The sequence below is a fragment of the Cavia porcellus genome, unplaced genomic scaffold (assembly GCF_034190915.1).
Source record: "Cavia porcellus strain 051 isolate PalLab524CR breed Dunkin Hartley unplaced genomic scaffold, mCavPor4.1 scaffold_19, whole genome shotgun sequence".
Lineage (NCBI taxonomy): Eukaryota > Metazoa > Chordata > Mammalia > Rodentia > Caviidae > Cavia > Cavia porcellus.
This window is the reverse complement of record NW_026947502.1, coordinates 23,549,156-23,570,429: the sequence shown is the minus strand read 5'-3', so window position 1 is coordinate 23,570,429 and position 21,274 is coordinate 23,549,156. Positions and strand designations below refer to the sequence as shown.

Below are 21,274 nucleotides of genomic sequence, written 5' to 3'. Positions count from 1 at the left end.
ATGTCCTCCAGAGAGCTTGAGTGCCATCTGGCCAGGAAAAGCCTGGAAACAAAGGAGCCCGACTGGGACAGATGAGGGGTCCTGAGCTGATTCACGTACCAGAGAAGGCCAAAGAGAGTGGTGTCTGGAATTCACACCTGCTGGGACAGAAAGAAAGACAGAAGTGTAGACCAAAGAGCCCACATCTTTCCTGGATGGGCCTCTAACTTATAGAGAGCAATAAAGTCCCCATGCAGATTTTTTTTAAAGGGGCTGGATTCAAGAAGTAGTAAAAGGCAAATTTGTGTGGAGGAGGGGAAGTTTTCAGGGAAAGCAGTCCTTATTAGCAATTGCTGGTCCTGGTCCTTATTAGCCTGCCTGGCTGGCTAGACTCTCTGTTCTGTTCTTGCAGGTACCGTGGCCCTCTATTCTTACAGAGCAGGATGCTCACTGCCACCTCTCCATTCTGCATATGCCTCATCTTCCTGAAATTGGCCCTTCTTCCTTTGCTGAGAAGGCTCCATTTCCCCTTAACGCCTTGGACCTCCTAAGGAAAATCTTCATGAATCACTAAATTGGGCATTCTATTATTTCCTTGAATTTCCCTCCTTCTGTATTCCATCTTACATAATCATAGATGCGTCTTGACTTATCTTAGATTTATTGAAAAGTAGCTTCATATTAAGTTTAAAATATCCCAATCAAAAGTGTATATAATACACCTCGCCTATCCAACATTATAGCTTAGCCTAGTCTATCTTAAATGTGCTCAGAACACTTACATTATGTTACAGATAGACAATGTCATCCAATAAAGTCTATTTTAAATAAAGTATTGAATGTCTCATGCAACTTATTGAATGCCATACTGAAAGTGAAAAACAGAATGGTTCTTCTGTATCACTAGTCCAGAAAAGGATCAAATTTTATTTAAGTTGTAATTTTTATTAGTACATATTTTCAGTACATAATGGTTACATTCACCGCAGGGAGCTGGTACATGTACACAACACATTTCAATGATTTTTTCCTTTCCTTCCACCCCTCCCCTTTTATTTTGCCAGCATTAGACTCGTTTGTTTGTTGTAAGTCCTTATAAAATCAATTATCATTAATAGACTTTTAAAAATATTAATAGAGCAAAACATATCAAACATACAAGGATACAAAATCAAGGTGCATTTTTAGACACATTGTCCATGCTGGATTAGATAATTCATTCTCATTCATCCCCTTTCTGTCTCTCTATGTCTCTGCCTCTGCCTCTTCCCCTCTCTTCCTATTATCTGTCTTCTATTTCATACTTTATTTATATATTGAGTTTTTCATATAAAAGGAACCATGTGATACTTAAGGTTATATGTCTTATTTACTTCATTTAACATTATGGTCTCAAAGTGCATCCATTTAAAAAAAATGACTCAAGTCCATCCTTTACAGTTGAGTAGTACTCCACTGTGTATAAATAACACATTTTCTTTATCCATTCGTCTGTCCATGAACATAAAAGCTTTTTCCAAGATTTAGCTGTTATGAATTGTGCTGCTCAGAAGTTTAAGCACAGCTTTACTCAATGTGTACCATTTTCATACAGGTGTAAAATTTGAAAAATGTAAACTAATGCACTATAAGTCAGGGGCTGTTTTTCATAGTGTACTTCCCTGGCCTGTAAGAGGAGAGAACATATTAAGTAAATTTTGTCTCACTTCTATACCTTCACTATCTAGCATATTGTAACCCCCAAGAAAAGATTTAAAAATAATAAATATAACATAAAATCTCTGATAAGTACAATTCAAAAATATGTCTTTAATAAATATATATATTCAACAAATCTATGAAAATAAATAAGCTCATCTTCAATAAAATATAGGAACGTGTTTTCAAGAAAAATAATTCACAGTCCTATATTTTATTGTTAGAGGTCAGAAAACAGGTCGGTGTTCCCAAGGTTATTCTCAAAACAGGGCTGTGATGAGGGTTTAAGTCATTGGATTTCATATAACTTAATTTACTTCCCTGTACCTTCAATTCCTTTTGGATATTTTTAGAAATCCTGTATCCAAACAAAGCCCTGCAATGAAAATTTATACTCCCACAACCACCACGTGTGTGGTATGCAGTGGAGCAGAAAAACAATCAGCAGTGCATTTGATAAAGGAGAAAACAGCGGAATGTAAGTCCCTGGGCAAAGCATCTTCAGAAAGCCAGCCCAACAGCTGCTTGCATTAAAAATGATTGCTTTATATTTATGGCGGACAGACAAAATAAGCAGTTTATAGCCTATAATCTAACATGAATGACTTAGGAAAATATTCTTAATATATAATTCAGCTGAGTGTCTTTGGGCATTAGATACCCAGCAGGGAACACAGAATTGGCCTTCAGCAATGTGACAAAGCCTCACCAACCAGCAGGATATTATGCCATTCCCACACCATTATATAGTCTCCTACTCGGAGAGACTCTACAAAAGAGTCGCCAGACTCCAAGGACAAAGGTCTCACCAGATACTCAGCCCCCCGTGTTCCTACTGGGGCTTCTTAGTAAACAAACCCTCAGCCCTGGGCTGCATCAAGCTGGGGAAAATGAAGCATGACTTGTGAAATAGTAGTTCTTGGCTTTTCCCCCTAATTTTGGGGATGTTATCGTGGCAGAAGAAAAATATTATTTTCCATGGAAAATGATACCCATCTGTGGGAATGCTGAGCGGGCATGATTGTGGTGGCCATGCATGGCATCAGACTGACAGGCTGGGCAAGAGTTTGGGTTCTGGAAGGGGTCAACTGGAAGAAAGGAAGTGGGTTCTGGGGAAATTAGTGTTCTCTATGGAAGAGTCACATGACAGAGAAGACCTGAATAATCAAAACAGCCGGAGGCCAAGTGGTGAGAGGAAAGTTATAATACAGTGCTCTTTCCAGATGGATGGTGCTCTTGCTTCTTGCCTCTCTTTCCAAGGCGCTGGGCTTTCCTGCTGCTCAGTGATGCCCGCTGGAGCCTGGGAATAAGTCTTACATTGTCAGTTTATATACTGTATATGATCACTCTCTGGTGCTCCTCAAGGTCAGGCTCATGTCTCAGACCTGCCTCTCTTGGATATAATTAAGACCATCCTCTCTAGGGAAAAAGATCTGTTTTCTTATTAGAAAGTATTAGTTCTGTCAGTTGGAAAGGACATCACTTCCCACCCTTCACCATAGACTGTACCTTGAATGGCTACTTTTGCCCTTCACCTACATTAATTAGCCTATACTATGCCTTTATCTCTCTTTACCCCCTCATAATTAAAGATTTAAACTAGCTGGGTGTGGTGGTGCACATCTGTGCACTCTCATTGGGAGTCTGAGGCGGGAGGATCACAAGGTTAAACCCCAGCATGGACAACTTAGCAACTTAGTGAAAATTTGTCTCAAAACAAAAAATGAAAAAAAGGTAGATTCAACCCTTACAACCACAAACAAACAAAAACCAAAACACATTAAGACCCAGAATCAGGGAATTAAGAGCTGGTGTTCCAGCTCTCCAGGAATGTGGTATTTGAAGAAGCTGTATAAGCATTCAGAGACTCAGTATGCTTAGAGATACAATGTGGACAACAAACCTACTTATAGTGTCAGTGTGATGTGCTTAAGTGTGTTACTACTGTTTACACCATACACTCCATCCATGTAAATTCTCCTCCTCTTTTCTCTTCTTAGAGGGTAGTTTCATTTACAAGCTTAGGGCATGTATCCTAACAGCATGTTGAAAAAGTAGTTGTAAGTAAGGAAAGGACTTCCCTACTTAAATTAACTAGGAAAATCAAGGCCTGGGCCTTATCTTGAGGAGCATGTGGCCTTGGTAGTGATCCATGTGTTTTGTATTGGGGTCAACACTGCAAGAAGGAATGAACTTGAGAAATCTGATCAGAGAGTCAGGATCTTCTTTAAAATCTGAGACAAATTAAGAAGTGGAAGATAAGCATTTTGGCTTGGAAATGGCATCAATAAAGCCCTCTGGCTATCTAATAATATACACATTTGAAGGACAACAAATAGACAATATGACCGTGTGTCCTATACACATTGGGATTGTAGTAGTATGGAGAAAGTCTTTGATCCAGGAAACATAGCCTCCTGGGTCTTATTGTACACAAACTAGAGGCTATTCATTATTCAAGGACAAATATCTTTTCCACTTATTTGAATATTAAATTTAAGATATTGAATTTTAAATTTCAAATACATAATTTTTACCATTAAAATATGTCCACATATAATACAGAGCAGATTACAAATTTTACCTGGAAATCTAAGATAGACAGACACTGGACAAATACTATATTTTGCATTTCAATAGGGTACATGGAGTTGCTTTCAGGCCTGATAGAGAACGTTCTGTTAGAGTCTCCACAACTAAACCGTGGAAGTGTTCCTACTGGTAGAAATTGTATGGGACCAGTAGGGACATATTTTGAGTCAGAGGAAATGAAAATAATAAACTCTCAGAAATCAAATCCTTTTCTCTGATTCTGTTGATAGAAAGAATGAGGTCCTGAGAGAAAGGCTTTGGCTACGGGTACGAGAGTCCTTGTCTGCGGCTCTCCAGTCACTTTAAGAGCTGCCAAGAGGTAGCCTGTGTGTACAGTGACTCTAATAGAAATTGATTCCCTGCTTCTCTGAAGTTCCCTTGAAATTTAACCTCACAAGTTGTGGCAGAAACCTAGTGCAATGGTTTCCGTAGCTGGTCAGTTTTCCTGAGTCCAGCCACCATTTCCAGCATGTTAAAGCCTTCAGGAAACCTTTCTTCTGACTGATGTTCAAATTATGATTTTTAAGACATGCATCAGTTTTGCCCTTTACTGATCCATCAAATGAAGTAGCTCCAGGAAAGCAAGGGTGAGTGCCGGGTCCCAATCAATAAAAAAATAAAAAACCAACCCAGCTACAAGCATAATGTCAGCGTAGATCCCACAGGAACATGAAAATGCTACTTAATCCTATACTAGACACAGCACTGTAGCAAGATGTGAGGAAGGCAAACAGACTCCACATATCTTGATCAAGTAAGGAACACGGAGATGGTCAAAAACCAGGAAAAATATTACAATATGTTTCACTGACAAAGAACTACATCTAGAAAATATTAAACTTTCTCAAAACCAGTAAATGAATATACAAATCTCAGAAAGAAAATGGGTAATTCATAGAAGAAACTTTAAAAAGCAATAATTATGGAAAAAATTAAGCTTATTAATCTTACAACTCAAAATCAAAGTCATAATGAAATAGCACTGTGATGTGGAAAAAAAGATTTAGTAAGACAAAGTTTTGGTATGGAGATTGAAGACATACTTGCACGTTTTCTTTCAAAATATATGACTGTAAATTAGTACAAACATTTTGTAGGACAGTTTGTCAAAAATGGTTGTATCAATAAAAAGGAAATAAATGTCTATATGGTGTGACTCAGTAATTTCATAAAAAATAACCTAAGTACACTTCCACAAATATATGCAAATAATCTTCATGCAACAGTATATGTAATCCTGAAAACAAGAAGTAATTTGAATTTTTATTAATAGAGATGGGGAAAGTAAGTTTTTATAGGGGAATACTACATAACAATTAAGACAAATAAGCTGGGATTTAGACTTTTCAGTATATTTAATTCTAGAAACTATGTTTGCTGGAGAAGAATAGTTACAGGAAATAACATGTTTTTCCATTAGTATGAGTTTTAAACTGTAGACCAATGATTTTTGAAGACATACACATAAATAGTAAAAGTAGAAATATTCAGATGGGGGAAAATATAGACCATTTTCAGCAGCCAATTACTACTAATAAAGAAAACTGGGAAATGAGTTTGTGAGGGAGGCAAAAGACATTTTAAATTAGTGCCCTATAGATTAGAAAAGGCAAGATATTTCCAAGAAATTAAATTACAACGTATGTTTATGAATAAGTCTAAATTTACATATGTTGCATAGTGTGGAAATCTCTGAGAAACTGATGTATAAAAATATAGTTTGGACTGACAAATCCCCTGAAGAATTTGATAGGAACATTTTTACTCCTTGAGATACATGTGACTAGTTTACTTGTATATGTGTAAATCTCTGCTGACGATCAGCTTGCAAACAAACAAGACACAAGAGAAAGTAGTCCGTCATGGGGAAATGTCATCAGGCATCAGTAACTAGAAAATTGACTTTCCAAGACCTTGCTACTATAGAACTTTCCTGAAGAAGATATATAATAATTAAGGAATTGTTCTATTTAGGGGCCTGTATGATATTGCCTAGTGCCTTTTCAAGCTTGATAGGGACCAATGACTATGTGTGTCTTCCTTCTTCCACTTACTAAAGGAATGCATTCACTAGTTTGATCTTTCTGGTGTTTCTCCACCTTGTGGAGGAGTGGATATCTTGACTTTTGGTTCATAGGTTTCAAGGTAAAGAGGAGCCATGTCTGGATCTGATGGAGTCTGAACTTCATGAAATGATTGGATGGATTTTCAGGGTTCTTTCCTTATAAAAGGGGAGGGCCTGTGAGTGGTCTCCCCCTGGAAGAAGAAACAAAAAAAATTGGTAATTAGAAGAGCAAGGATATTTACTATCACCAAATATCCCTGTGTTCCCCTAAATTCCTGACCTTTTGCAATCAGCCAGGATCATGGGACCATTTCTGACTAACAAACGGTGAGTAGGATGAGTCACTTGTTGGCTAATTCATAGAAGAGGAAGCTTGAGATCTCCCACTTTCCCTTTCCATTTCTCAGCGACAGTTGCAGCTGTTCCTGGAGATAGTTGAGCCACTAGATGGATATAGCTGGGTTGCTGAATCACTGCGTAGAAGTCAAACAACAATTTTGCATGAGAAAAACACACTTGCACAAATTTTCAAGCCAGAATGTATGTTGTGTGTGACTCACAGACACACACACACACAAACTTACACAAACAATGCTTGTTGTGTGTAGGCACACACCAAAGAATTAAAGTCATACAGAAAGGTTTACACTATGAGAAAATCAGCAAACTGGAAATTAGTCATCCAATACTCTGAAATAACACATCTGTACGCCCATGGGAGAGACTATATTTTAAAAACATAATACGAATATTTGAAGTACCATTTACAGTAACACAGGTACTATTTGGGAATTACAAAAATATTATTTGAAAAAGAAATTAATAGATATCCTAAAAATGAAAAGATTACATTTCAAGTGGAAAAGTCAGGGAAGCACGTTTGCCTTATGAAGAAGGTAAGACTAAATTAAGATTTGGTGAAAAACAAAACATATTATCTAAAAGTTAAATTTTTGTTCATTGGATGTTCATATGAAGAAATTATATTTTGATTTATTCTTAACATTGTGGAAAAATTCTAGCATTATGGAAAATTTGTACCTAAATATAAAAATAAGTTTCCTAAAAAAAAACACAGAACAATATATTTAGGTAAGTGTTTCTTAGATAGAATAATCATAAAACACTAAGAACAAATGAAAGTTGGACTATAAAAATTAAAAATTGCTATTTGTCAAAAGATATCACTAGGAGAATAAAAAAGCAAACCCTACAATACATACAACTAATAAAAGATTAGTATCTATAGTACCTACAAGACTCTTACAGATTAACAGCAAAGATATAAACCCCAACAAATAGATACTTCAGAAAAACAGCTTTCTAAAGGCCAATTGATGTTCAAACTGATTCTCAACATCATTAGTTAATAGGGAAATACAAATCAAAACTATAGTAAAATACCAGTACAGTACCACCAAAGTGAATACAAAGAAATAACAATACAAGAGTTAGCAAAGATATCAAGCAACTGGAGCTCTTCTATACTGGTAAGAAATTGTCAGTGAGTACAGCCACTTTGGAAACTACGGCACAGTGAAGTGAAACCGAACAGATGATACTCTGCATTAGAAATAATAATGGATTCTAAGAGATGCTGTAAGCCCAGAACCAGTGAGTATTTTAGGTGATGTGGTAAAGAGTTAAAATTGCAGATAAAATTGAAATTGCCATGCAAACAGGTGGATTATTGTTGCATGTTTGGGTAAGTCAGAGTAATTACTGCAGTCCTTGAAAGTGGGAAAGGGAAGCTGTGAGAATTTGAACCAAAGTTGCTGGAGGAAGATGCCCACGAACCCAAGAAAGAAAGTTGACTGTAGAAGACAGAGAAGACAAGCAATTGGCTTTTCCCCTAGAAAGGAATATCCAAAAAGGAGCACAGCCCTGCTAACACGTGATCGTAGGCCAGTGAGATTTATATTGGGCTTTTCAATTTTTAAAATATGATTATAAGATAATAAATTTGTGTTGTTTTAAGCTACTAAATGTGTGGCAATTGGTCATAGCAGTAATGGAAATGTAATAGATACCAAGACCCAGATACTCCACTCCCAGATATACACCCAACCAAAAGGCAGATATGTGCACTAAACAACATATACACGAGTATCCAGTATCCATATGGTCTTATTAATAACTGTCTCAGATGGAGAACTATCCAGATTTCCATAATTGTGCAACAGGTAATTTATAGCATCTTAATGTGATAGAGTATTAAACATGATGAGAAGTGGATAATGGCTCTCACAAACACAAGGTGGAGTAAAAGAAGCCACGAGTTCAAATAGAAATTTCCATTTAGATTAAGTTCAAAGACTAATGAAACTAATCTATGGTGTCAGGATTCTTGCCTTGGCAGGGGCACTGCTGACTGACAGGAGCGGGGGAAATCTACCTGTGCTAGCAATATTCAATTTCTTGGTCTAGACTGTACTTTCACAGCATGGTTGGTGGAAATCATTTGAGTTCATGGTTATGATTTATAGATATTTGTATGCACTACATTTGAATGAAAATTTTAACTTTAAAATGGCAATGGATTAGTTAAAAGGCAGATCAGACACGACTAAAGTATAGATCAAAAACAGGGAAATAGATCTGAGTAAATGCTCCAGAGAGCAACTAGAAGATTTTTAAAAAGATGGAAAATATAATTAGAAAAATTCAAAAGGAGAGGGATAACTTCATTTTTTTTTTTTTTTTTTTTTGTTATTTTTTGGTACTGGGAGTCAAACTCACGACCTTGCACTTGCCAGGCAGGCATGGTGCCATTGAACTATATCCTCAGCCCTTCAAACGCATTTTTAATAGATGCTCCATAGGGGGCTGGAGGTTTAGCTCAGCCGCATCAGCGCCTGCCTTGCAAGCAGGCAGTCATGAGTTCGATCCCCGGTACCAATATAAAAAGGAAAAAGACAAAAAAAAAAAAAAAAAAAAAAAAAAAAAATTAAGAAAAAAATAGATGCTCCATAAAGAGAGAATTGAGAGTACATGAGACAAAATATTCAAAATGCCATAGATTGGATGTTGAATGCCCTCCTCAAGGTCCATGTGTTAAAAGTTTGGCCCCTGGGCTGTAGTTAGATGCCAGACCTTTAGAAGGACATGAGACCAGCTGAGAGGGGCCCGGGTCACTGTCAGCATGCCCTGAGACTGTGGGAATCTTGCCTGATCTTTCCTCTCTTTGCTTTCTGGCCCTTCCACTGGGCCTTCCCCTCGTGATAAGTTAGCAGGAAGCCCAAAGCAAGGAGTCACCTACTCTTGGCCTAAATTCTCCAAAAGCATGAGCCAAATAAGCCTTTTCTGTTTATAACTTAAATCTCAAACATTTTATTATAGTGATGGGAAGCTGTCTACTACACAAAAGAAAAAAATGCTGAAAAACTTCCTGATGTACTAGAACAAGATTCCTTAGATTTGCAAGGCATGATAAATAAAAATGAAAATAAAACCATATCATGATATATTTTAGTTAAACTATAATGAACTACAAGAGCAAAGAGAAGTTATGAAATACTATTTTCTTTCTCTTTTTTTAAAGTAAGAACATTGTTCTTGTGGAAGAAGGGCTAGCAAATATTTTTAAAATCTGGGGATTTAAACCTTTTAGGTTGTCCTAATTATTTGAGAGGTTCTTGAGTTGGACCCCGTTGTCTCTAAGATGTCATCTGCTCTTTGGTACCTGCTGATGGTGGCTCTTGGTGGCTTGCTCAGGGTACTCTCTTCTTTGTAGAGAACAATTCTTCTGCAGCCAGAAGGCCTGCCCCACACTCAGGTGGTGGTCTGTGTGTCAGAAGGAACCTCCAACTCCAGTTGTGTTGATGATTTCTCTAGTTATGTGAGGAATGTTGTTGGTATTTTGGTTGGGACTGCATTAAATCTATATATAAATTTTGGAATTATAGCCACTTAACTATACTGTTTTATGTAGCAGGAATAGGAGAGATTTTTCCATTTTCTGATGTCTGCTTTGATCTCTTTTTTCATAGTACTGTAGTTTTCTTTGTAGAGATGTTTCAATTTCTGGTTGGGTTAATTCCTAAGTATTTCAGGTTTTTTTGATACTATTATGAAAAGTCTTAGTTCCTGAATTTCTTTCTTGATGATTTTACCATCTATATACAGGAATGCTGTTGACTTTTGTGTGTTGAGTTTATATCCTGCTACTCTACTGAATTGGGTTACTAAGTCTATGAGTCTTTTGTTGAAATTTTTTTGGTCTTCTATGTAGAAGAGCATGCCCTCAGCAAAGAATAATAATTTGCTTCTTTCTTCCTGTACATACCTCTTTTATTTCTTTTTCTTGTTTGACTGCTCTTGATGTTTCAAGAACTATATTGAACATTATGTTGATAGCAGAATCTTTGTCTTCTTCCTCATTTAGAGAGAAAGTTTTTAGCTTTTCACCATTTAAGATGATATTTGCTGTTGGTTTTTCATAAATGTCTTGTATCAGATTGAGATAAGGTCTTTCTTCATCTATTTTCCTTAGAGTTTTTTTTTATTTTATTTTGAAAGTATACAACAGAACAAGACAGAATAAAGGCAACTAAGATCGTACAGTGAAATTGGTACAGAACTTCACAGCAGGTTACCGGGATAACAGTAATAGGTATCAGAGTATATTTTGTTATCTTTATAATAGTTGTTCTTTCAATCCCATATATCAAAATGAGATGAAATATAGAACACTATAGAACCCATCAAAACAGAATACTGAATAGAGCAGTACCATTAATCAGAAAAGAGCAATACAGTAATAAAAATATTTTCCTTCAAAGAGATAGTAAAGGAAGTCTCCCTTATTTGCTATGGTCAGCCTCCAAGGAGATGCTCAGATTTCTGGTTCCCATTTGCTAATGGGCAGTGGGGGTGGGGGGGGATAGGGGAAGTGGGATATTTGACTCTAGGCCACGTATCAGTAGGTTCACTATTGCTTAGCAGGGAGGCAGCCTGGTTGTTTGGTTTCACAGAGTCCTAAGTTCCAACATGGTGTGGATCTCAGGAGCTGCTGCTGGTTCTCCCCCTGGAGGGACCGCAGTCTGCCAGACCACCAACGCTTACCAGGGAGGGGAGGTGCTTTCTTGGCTTCCCAGTGTCCTAAGTTCCAACATGGCGTTATTTTCCTTAGAGTTTTAATCATGAAATGATATTGGATTTCATCAAAAGCTTCTCCTGAGTCAAGGAAAATGATCGTGTGGTTTTTGTTCTTATTTCTGTTTATGTGATGTGTTACATTTATTGATTTGCTTATAGTGAACTATCCTTGCATCCCTGGGATGAGTCCTTCTTGGTCATGTTTGTGTGTGTGTGTGTGTGTGTGTGTGTGTGTGTGTATTTGTGTATGTTTTGGATGAGTTGTTGGATCTCATTTGCCAGTATCTTGTTGAAGATTTTTATGTCACTGTTCAATAAAGACACTGGCCTATTGATCTGTTTTTTTGATTAGGCCCTTTTCTGGTTTCAGAATCAGGGTAAAGCTAGCTTCCAGGAATAACTTTAAGGGAATTCCTTCCTATTTTATTTCATAAAGAGCTTGAGGGATATTGGTATCAGATGTTCTCTAAAGCTCTTGTGGATTTGAGGAGTGAATCCATCGGGACCTGGCTTTTCTTCCTTGGTAGTTTTATTATTATTATTACTATTGTTTATCACATCTTAATTCTTGTTGCCTGATAGTGAATTGCTCGGCATTTTCATGTCCAGGTGGCTCAGGTTTGGTAATTTCTATGTACCTAGGGGTCTATGCATTTTTATTAGACTCTTCATTTTATTAGTACAGATTCTTAAAACTAGTTTCTAATAATGTAGGTTACAGCAGTCTGTTTTGATTTTGCCTTTTTCACTTCTAATTGCATTGATTTTGGTATTTTCTTTCCATTTTTTAAAGATTGACTAAGGAGGTTTGTTGATTTTGTTTGTTCTTTCAAATAAGTAGCTATTCAATTCATTGGTTCTTTGTATTATTTTTCAACTCAGTTTCATTAATTTCTGCTTTATAATTTATTTCCTTGTAATAGCTTTGGATTTGGAACTTGTTCTTATAGGTCATTTGGCTCTTTATTTAAGTTCACTTTGTTTTTTTAACATAGGGATTCATTGCTATAAACTTCCCCTAGGATTGCTTTCATTGTTCCTACAGGTTCCAGTATGTTGTACTGACATTGATTCTAGGAACTATCTGATTTCTTCCTTCATTTATTCTCTGATCCATTGATTATTCAAGAGGCTATTCTTTATTTTCCAGTTGTTTGCATAAATTCTGTTTTCTTTTGTCTTTGATTTCTAATTTCAAGGCACTATCATCTGGTAATATGCATGATATAATTTTGATTTCTTTTTCATTTACTTATGCTTGCTTTATGGCTAGCATGTGATCTATTTGGAAAACGTTTCATGTGCTACTGAGAAGAATGTATATTATGTAGTTGCTTTGTAGAACATTCTGGAGTTATCTATCAAGTACACTTGTTTAAAGGTTTGGTTCAATTCTGATATTTCTTTGCTGATTTTTTGTTTAGTTGATGTATCCATCTGTGACCGTAGGATATCAAGGTTTCTCATTATAATTGTGGTGATATTTATCTCACTCTGTTGTATTCATTTTATGAAGTTGGATATGCCTAGGTTTGGTGCATATATATTTGTAATTGTTATTGCTGTCTGTTGAATTGTTTCCTTAACCAATATATAGGGACCATTTTTAACTCTTCTGATGAGTTTTCAATTGAATCCATTTTATCTAAGATTAAGTTAGCTACTCTAGTTTTTCACCAGGTTCCTCTTGCATAGAATATTATTTTCTATCCTTTGATTTCTAATTTGTGTATTTATTTTTGAAATGAATATTTTTAGTGTATAGTGCATGTCACTGGATTTTGTTTCTTGATACATTCTACCCACATGTGTCTTTAATAGGGAAATTGAGATCATTGACATGGAAAATGTTTACTAAAAGTTACCAACTTCTTCCTGTCAGTACATTCTTGTCTGGTTGCTGACCCCCCTCCCACTTCTGTTTAACTGCTCACCCTGCCTGCTGTATTTATTCTATTAGACACTTTGGCATCGTTGCCTTTGTTGTCATTTTCTAAAATATTCTGGAGAATTTTTGTACTGCTGTTTGTGGTCACAAATTTCTTGAGTTGTTCTTTGTCATGGAAGTACATTTTTTTCTCCATCAATTTTGAAATACCTTCTTGCAGGATATGTAAGTCTGGGTTGAAAGTTGTTATTTCATAGGGCTTGAAACATTTCACTCCAAGTTTTTGCTCGTCTATAAGGCTTGTGTTGAGAAGGCCTGTGTAATTCTACTGACTTTATCTTTCTAGGGGGTTCCTTGTTTTTCTCTAACAGCTTTTAAACTCCCATGACTTGTTAGACTTCTCATAATTTTACTATGATGTGACGTGCAGGATTTCCCTTTTGATTGTGGCAATTTAGAATTCTATATGGGTTAGTTATCTGTATGTTTAGTTTTCTTCAAGTATTTGAAAATTTTATGCTATTATTTCCATAAATAGGCTTTTTTATATTGCCTTTGTGTCATTTTCTGATTTTTCATTTATTTCAATTAATTTGAGTTTTCATTGTGCCATCTAGCCACTGTTGAAATTATTTTTCATGTTCTGTTGTTCTTTTATCTCTGAGTAACTGGACTTTGAGAGCATCTTTATCTTCTAATTCTGATGTTCTGTTCTCACATTGGTCATTTCTACTATTCGTACTTTTGATAAAATTTTTAACCTCCTGAATTTCTGTTTGGAACCTTCTCCTGCACTCTGGGTGTTTGCTAATGATCATTCATATTCTGTATCATTTTGTTTAGCTCAGTTAGCTTTTCATTTGTGTCTTCTATAAGTTCCCTGATTGCTTTATTGTCTCAGTCGTCTGATTAGTTATATTTTCTGTGAGCTTGTCAAGCACCCCATTAATCTGTTTTTTTTTTTTTCAAATCTCTTTTGTTGTCCTTCCAAAATGTGAGTTTGTGAGTTTGGTTTTCTCCCCACTCAATGCCTCATAGATCAGCTTTGGAGAAGCTGCGAGTTTGGGGAGATTTTTCAAGGTCTTGTCTTCTCATGCTTCTGTGGTATTTTGTTTGTTTGTTTGTTTTGTTTCATTTTGTGCTTATTCAAGGTATTCAGTCACTTATATAGACAGACTTAGTTGCTGGTACACCATTTTTTTCCAGAGCTACCTTGCTTCTGGAGAACCCAATTCTTTTCTCCATGAAATTTGAAAGCCAGGGAAAGAGTCCAGATGGTTTCCTTTTTTTTCTCTGCATCAGGGACTGTCTTTCCCACTTCTCTGTAGCTTCTGATTTTTCTTGTCAGTTCCTTCCCAATGTCAAACAATCTGTTCCTTCTGTTCCTATCTCTCTCTCTCTCTCTCTCTCTCTCTCTCTTTCTCTCTCTCTCTCTCTTTCCCCTTCTCTCTCTCTGACATTATTTTCCAGTGTCTGGATTCTGAATTTCAGACATGCTAAATTTGGCTACTGATAATCACTCTGCCATTTCCTCCCTCCCTGAGGGTACTATTTTCTAAGTGTGGAGGAAAACACATAGCAGTTGATCTAGGCAGGGTTTTGAAGTACAGTTACCATAATGGAAAGTACAATTCTCTCTTTAGTGTTTGCTTACAGCCATGCAGTCTCTGCTGCAGTCAAGATATAGTTCCATCATACACAAAAAATTTCCCATGCCACACTGTGGTCAGCCAGCCCTCTTCCCACCCTTGACCATGGCAACCACTGGTCTGTTTCCTAGCCCTATAATTTTCATTTCCCAGAGTATCACATGAATGGAATCATGCAGAATATTGCCTTTTCAGGCAGACTTATTTGACTTAATTCACTTGAGATTCATCTACTCAATGATGAATATCTGCAGTTCATTTTTATTGCTGACTAATATTCCTTTGAATAGATATAACACAGCTTTATTAAGCTATTCACCAGTGTAAAGCATTTGAGTTACTTCTAGTACTTGATATTTATGAGTAAAGTTGCTCTAAACAACTTCCACAGGGTTTTGTGTGAACATATCTTATTTCTATTGGGTAGGAATAGGCTTGCTGGGTCATATCATACCTACAGTGCTGTGTTAGTGAATGAAGGAACACATTGTATGATATAAATTTAAGGAGCTACCAGTGTATATGCAGTCACCACTGACCAAAGTGCATGTTACACATATTCAGCTTTATGAGAAAACTAACTTTGGTCTATAATAAAGAGTTTTTAAGTAAAAATTGTAAATGTACCACTTTGTATTCTTAGGAGTGGCATCTGAGAATTGTAGTTTCTCCACATTCTCACTGGTACTTTGTACGATTCTTTTTTTTTCTTCTCATATGTGATGATAGTTCCTTGAAGTTTTAATTTGCATTCCTTTATGTACTCATTTGTCACTACTGTATTTCTTTGGTTAAGTATAATTCAAATTTTTGCCTATTTTAGTCAGAGAATTGATTTTCTCTTTCAATTGTTTTAACTGCATGTTGAAGAAGTTTTTAATTTAGATGAAGCCTTATTTACCACTTTTATGTATAATGCTCTTAGTATCACGCCTGAGAAAGCTTTGTCTAATCTAAGAGTACAAAAATAGTCTGTTATACTTTCTCTTCCAATTTTAGGGATCTGGGTTTATATTTAAGTCTTTATCTAGGGACAGAGTTTAGGTGTCTTTGTGTAGGGACAGAGTTTAGGTGTCTGTGTAGGGACAGAGTTTAGGAGTTTAGGTGGGGGGTTGCTTTTTATTTTTTCTATCATATGGATATCTAATCATTCCATTACAATTTTTTTCAAATTCATTTTATTTCAAGGAGAGAAAATAAGAAAAAAACTAAAACAAAATTTCAAAACATGTCCATTACAATTTGATGAAGGATTACTGTTCTCTCTTTCGTTGCTTTTATATTTTTATCAAAACATTTTGACCATTGTGTCTAGTTTTGAACACTGTATTCAATGCTGTTTGTCTATGTGTTTACTGTTTCACCAGCACCACACTATTGTAATAGTAGCTTTAATTTAAATCTTCAAATCAGATGAATTTTTCTTTTCACATTTTGACTACTCCAGTTCTCTTGCCTCTGCATGTGAAATACAAATGGTTAATTTTAACCTGAGTGTTGAACAGCATTATGTTAGATTTACCTGTGAACTTTGGGAAGAACTGGCATGTTTAGGATATTATGATTATCATTTTGTGGCCGCGGCATATCTTTCTATTTATATCTTTTTAAATTGTTTTTGCTATATTTTTACTTACTTAGCTCCTCTGGTCACTGAAAAGGATTCTCTAGCTTAAACTCTATTCCACAGACAACCATTCACACATACCTACTTTCAAGATTAGTGGGAAGTAATGGCACCATAAACTTCTATTTACATAATAATATAGTTGCAACAACTTACTTACCTGCAGAATCATGATGCTTACATCCAGAGATAAAGGCATGAAGAGACTTTTTCAAGACTCATTTGAAAAGAGAATAGAAATTTTGAAAGATTCTTTGAAATATAACAGTGATTACCTTTTTAAAAAAAATCTTTTTATTAGTGCATGTTTGTAATATAGAAATTTATTTTAGGGAATTTTACATGCATATGTGAAATGTATCAAACAGTGTGGTGAGTGGTTAAATTTTTTGAATTATTACAATAATGACATATTCCATCATTCCTCCTCAAAATATGCCCCCTGGCTTCATACACACTTTTCCCATCATTTGCTACTTTCTGGAGCAGTTCTAAAAGTCTTCTTTCGTGAGTGTTTTTAGTTGCACTGTCTGGCTACAACAATGTCCTGAATGAATTCAGAACATTTGTCTTTCATGGCCATTTTAACTTTGGGGAAAAGCCAGCATTTCTGGATGACCCAGTGGATAAGGTGGATGGGACACACCACAGTCTTTATTTGACAGAAACTGCTGTAAAGATTTAGTTAGAATTGATTCAGGATATCAAGGAAACCACAGCAGCACAAATGAAGACCTTATTAAAGAGCGTTTCTAGAATTGCTTCAGAAAGTGGCAAGAATGATGAGAAAAATGTCCAACCGAGGGGGAATGTTTTGAGGATTGTGAATGGGAATGCATCTTTTACTGTAATGTTTTTAAAAACACATGCTTTCACCATACTTTTTGATCACCCCTTGCAGTAGATCTTGATTGTTTGTACTTTCCTTACTTTACTGCCCCCACACGTATCTGGCTCTCTTTTGCATCTCCAAGAATCCACTTTATAGCTTCCTATTGTCTCTCCTTTATTCTGTTCATTTATTTATACTTTGTTTCTAATGTAAGAGAAAACAAGCAGTACTTAACTTGGTACCTGAGTTATTTTGCTTAGCATGATGGTCTCAAACTGCTCTCATTTTCATGAAAATGTCATGGTTTCATTCTTGTTTATGGCTGATTAATATTATAATATTCCATTGTGCACATACACCGTGGTTTTTTTTTAATCAATTCAGCTGTTGCTTGGCATCTAGGCTGTTTCAGGGCTTACTGTAAACTGTGCCACTGTGTGTTGATTATTTGTTTTTTAATGGTACTGGGTATTAAATCCAGGTTCTTTGCACTGGGCTGCATCCTTGATTCTTTCTATTTTATTTTATTTCATTTTAAAATTTTTAGACAAGTTCTTGCTAGGTCCCTAAATTGCCCAGCCTGGTCTTGAACTTGATTCTCTTTTGGCAACTTCCAATTATTTTTTAAAAGCTTACTTCTCACCATGAGCTTGATGGAAAACTTGAGCTTTGAAGTCAGATAGATTTACCCGCGTCACCTATCGCTTAGGTAATTCTCTTACAAATTTATTCATTAATTGAATAGCTGATTTGAATATCTACTATATGTCACGCTCTGTTCTTGGCACTATGATATATCCTTAATCAAAATAAAGGGCTCATTTATCTGGAAGATCATATTCTAGAATAGGAAATAGTAAACATGAAAATTGGTGTCAAAATTTATAAGTGCTAGAAAGGAGAAAAATTAAAGGAAGGTAAGGAAGACTTGGGCAAGTAGGAAGGAGTGAAAGGAGAGATTATTATGGGATATAACAATGTCTATTAAGGTGCTGGAAAAACTGGCTCTCCATATGCCAAAAACTAAAGCTGGACCCATGCCTATCACCCTGTACTAAATTAGAATCTAAATAGATCAAAGATCTGAATATTAAAACAGAAACACTAAATCTATTGGAAGACAAATTGGGTAAAAACCTTGAAGACATAGGAGTAGGTACAGAATTCATGAACAGGAATCAAACCGCATGGGAAATACTCCCCAGAATCAATAACTGGGACCAGCTCTTATTAACAAGTTTCTGCATGTCAAAAGAAATCTCCAGCATAGTGAAAAGAAAACTCACAAACTGGGAAAAAAAATCTTAGCAAACTGTTCCTCAGACAAAGGACTTCTGTCTAAAAAACATATAAAGAATTAAAAAAAAATCAGACCTCCACAATTCAAGGATCCAATCCAAAAATACGCATCTGAGATGAATACACAGTTCTCAGATGAAGAAATACAAATGGCAAATAAATACGTGAAAAAATGTTCATCATCATTGGTCATTAGAGAAATGCAAATTAAAACCACACTGAGATTCCATCTCACTCCTGAAAGAATGGCCAGGATCAAGAAAACCAACAACAAATGCTGGAGAGACTGTGGGGAAAAAGGAACTCTCCTGCACTGTTGGTAGGAGTGTAGACTGGTGCAACCCCATTGTGGAGGTCAGTCTGGGGATGTCTCAGAAAGCTGGGATTGGAGGTCCCATTTGTTCCAGCTATTCCACTTCTAGACATATTCCCAGAAGAACTGAAAACATCATACCACAGTGATATATGTGCACCCATGTTTATAGCAGCACAATTTGTAATCGCCAGATCCTGGAAACAACCCAAGTGTCCATCAACTGAGGAATGGATAAAAAAGTTGTGGTATTTTTATACAATGGAGTACTACTCAGCTATAAAGAATGATCACATTGATATATTTATAAATAAATGGGTGCAACTTGAGACCATACTCATAAGCGACATAAATCAAACTCACATTTATAAATACCATATAGTCTCCCTAGGGTAAGAAGTGGTAAGAATACTTAAAAGTATGTGGTCATCATGATTCCCCATTATATTGCTTTGAAGCCTTATAATGTTTTCATTCATTAGTTGGAATGGTTTTATTCTGGGTTGTTTGATTTTATTATCTGTGATGGTATGAAAAGCTATTTTGAAAAAAAAAAAAGACATTATAATAGCTAGTGCTGATTTAACATCGTCTTGTTTTGAACTCCTACCAAGCTTTTATTCTTCTGTCTCCATCAGTTTTATCATGTTGTTTCTTATTGGATTTTACTATATGTGATAATATAAACAAATTTTTTATGGACAAGGAGATAACATAGTAACCATTGTTCATTTTCTCTTAATTGGTTTTGAATACCCTGTAATACTTTCATTGTCTTGAATAGTTTTATACTGTCTTGTTATGTTTGATACTATAGTGTATGAAAGTATAGTCAAATATTTCAAGGAACGAGACACTATGGTAGCTAATGTTATGTTGGGCTGTCTCGTGGTGAAACACTATGTTGCTTAAATTGTTCTGTTTTGATCTGTTTTGTAATGTCCTCTTTTATCTTAATCTTTTTAAAATAAAAAAACAATGTCTATTAATAGTGAGTGACTAGTGAATAGGCACTGAATAATCACATACAAATCAATACTTACAGGAAGTAACAGGGTGAGTTAAATGTCCATTGAGGTGAAGTTTTCTCCAGGTTGGGAAAAATCTAGAGCAAAGCAAGACAGAAGAGTTCCTGGTACACTCAGTGAACAGCCAGATCTTTGAGGCTGGAGTAAAGAAGGGGGAAAGTAATAAAGAAGGTCATGGGTGTAATAAACATGTTCCTTCATTCTCCCACCACCACCAAATTCCTAGGCTACAACCATAATAATCAATGTGACCACTTTTGGAGATGGATTCTTAAAGGAATTATGGTTAAAGTCAGAAGTGTATGACAGCCACACAGTATTAGTGTCCTTATCAAAAAGGAACACCAAAGAGAAATCTGCTTGTTTTTCTGCACAAAGAAGAGATCATGTGGGATACCAAGAAATGGCCAGGAAGAGTGGTCTCTGTAGAAACTATGATTGTACCTTGATCTTGGACTATTACCCTCTATGATTGTGAGAAAAGAAACTTCTGTTAGATGAGCCAATCTGTGTTATCTTATTATGGCATCCCGAACAGACTAAGAAGAATGAGGCGAGGAATTTGACATTGAATGAACTGAGTCATTGTTGGGCCATGGGAGGCACCATCTAGGGGACGCTCATAGTAATCAAAGCAAAATTGAATTATAGCGTGAGATGGTGAGAAGCGACCAGAACCTGAGTGTATTTTCAAATGGAACTGATGGACTTCCTGACACAGTAAAGGTGGGGATGAAAAAAAGGGAAAGGAAGAGTCGAGAATGATTCTTTCTACAATCAGAGAAAATTTTAGAGAAAAGTCTAAGAGGTTAGTTCTGGATATTTAAGATCTGATATTTCCCTTAGGCATCCTAGTGAAATGTTGCCTGGGCAACTGGATGCACAAATCTGGTGGCTGGGGTAGATGTCTGTGCTAAAGACATAAATCTGAGAGTCATCAATATATAGACCATGTCCACGGCCTTGAGACCAGAGTGGATCACTGGGGGAATTAACAAAGAGAAGGAAGAGAAGAAGTCTAAGATTTGAGTCCAACACGAAGAAGTTGGGAAGAAGAAGAACCAGCATGGGACTCTCAAGCAGAGTATTCAGCAAGGAAAAAGGAAAACCAACAGCATAGGGTGGGGGGGAATCTTAAGAGAGAGAACAGAATTGCTAAAGTGATAATGGAGGAGAGAAAATGGAATCTGATGCACAGGTCAAGAGA

The 21,274-nt window shown here is 36.1% G+C and overlaps 1 long non-coding RNA gene across 1 annotated transcript; it reads right to left on the bottom strand.

The window, feature by feature from the left end:
- Positions 1–6,393: 6,393 nt before the first annotated feature.
- On the bottom strand, positions 6,394–20,332 carry LOC106028404 (uncharacterized). The gene is made up of 3 exons (XR_001202014.3): positions 20,083–20,332; positions 6,615–6,807; positions 6,394–6,525 (listed from the first exon to the last, which is right to left on the bottom strand). It is a non-coding gene; the product is annotated as an uncharacterized LOC106028404 (long non-coding RNA).
- Between the last annotated feature and the right edge of the window lie 942 nt (positions 20,333–21,274).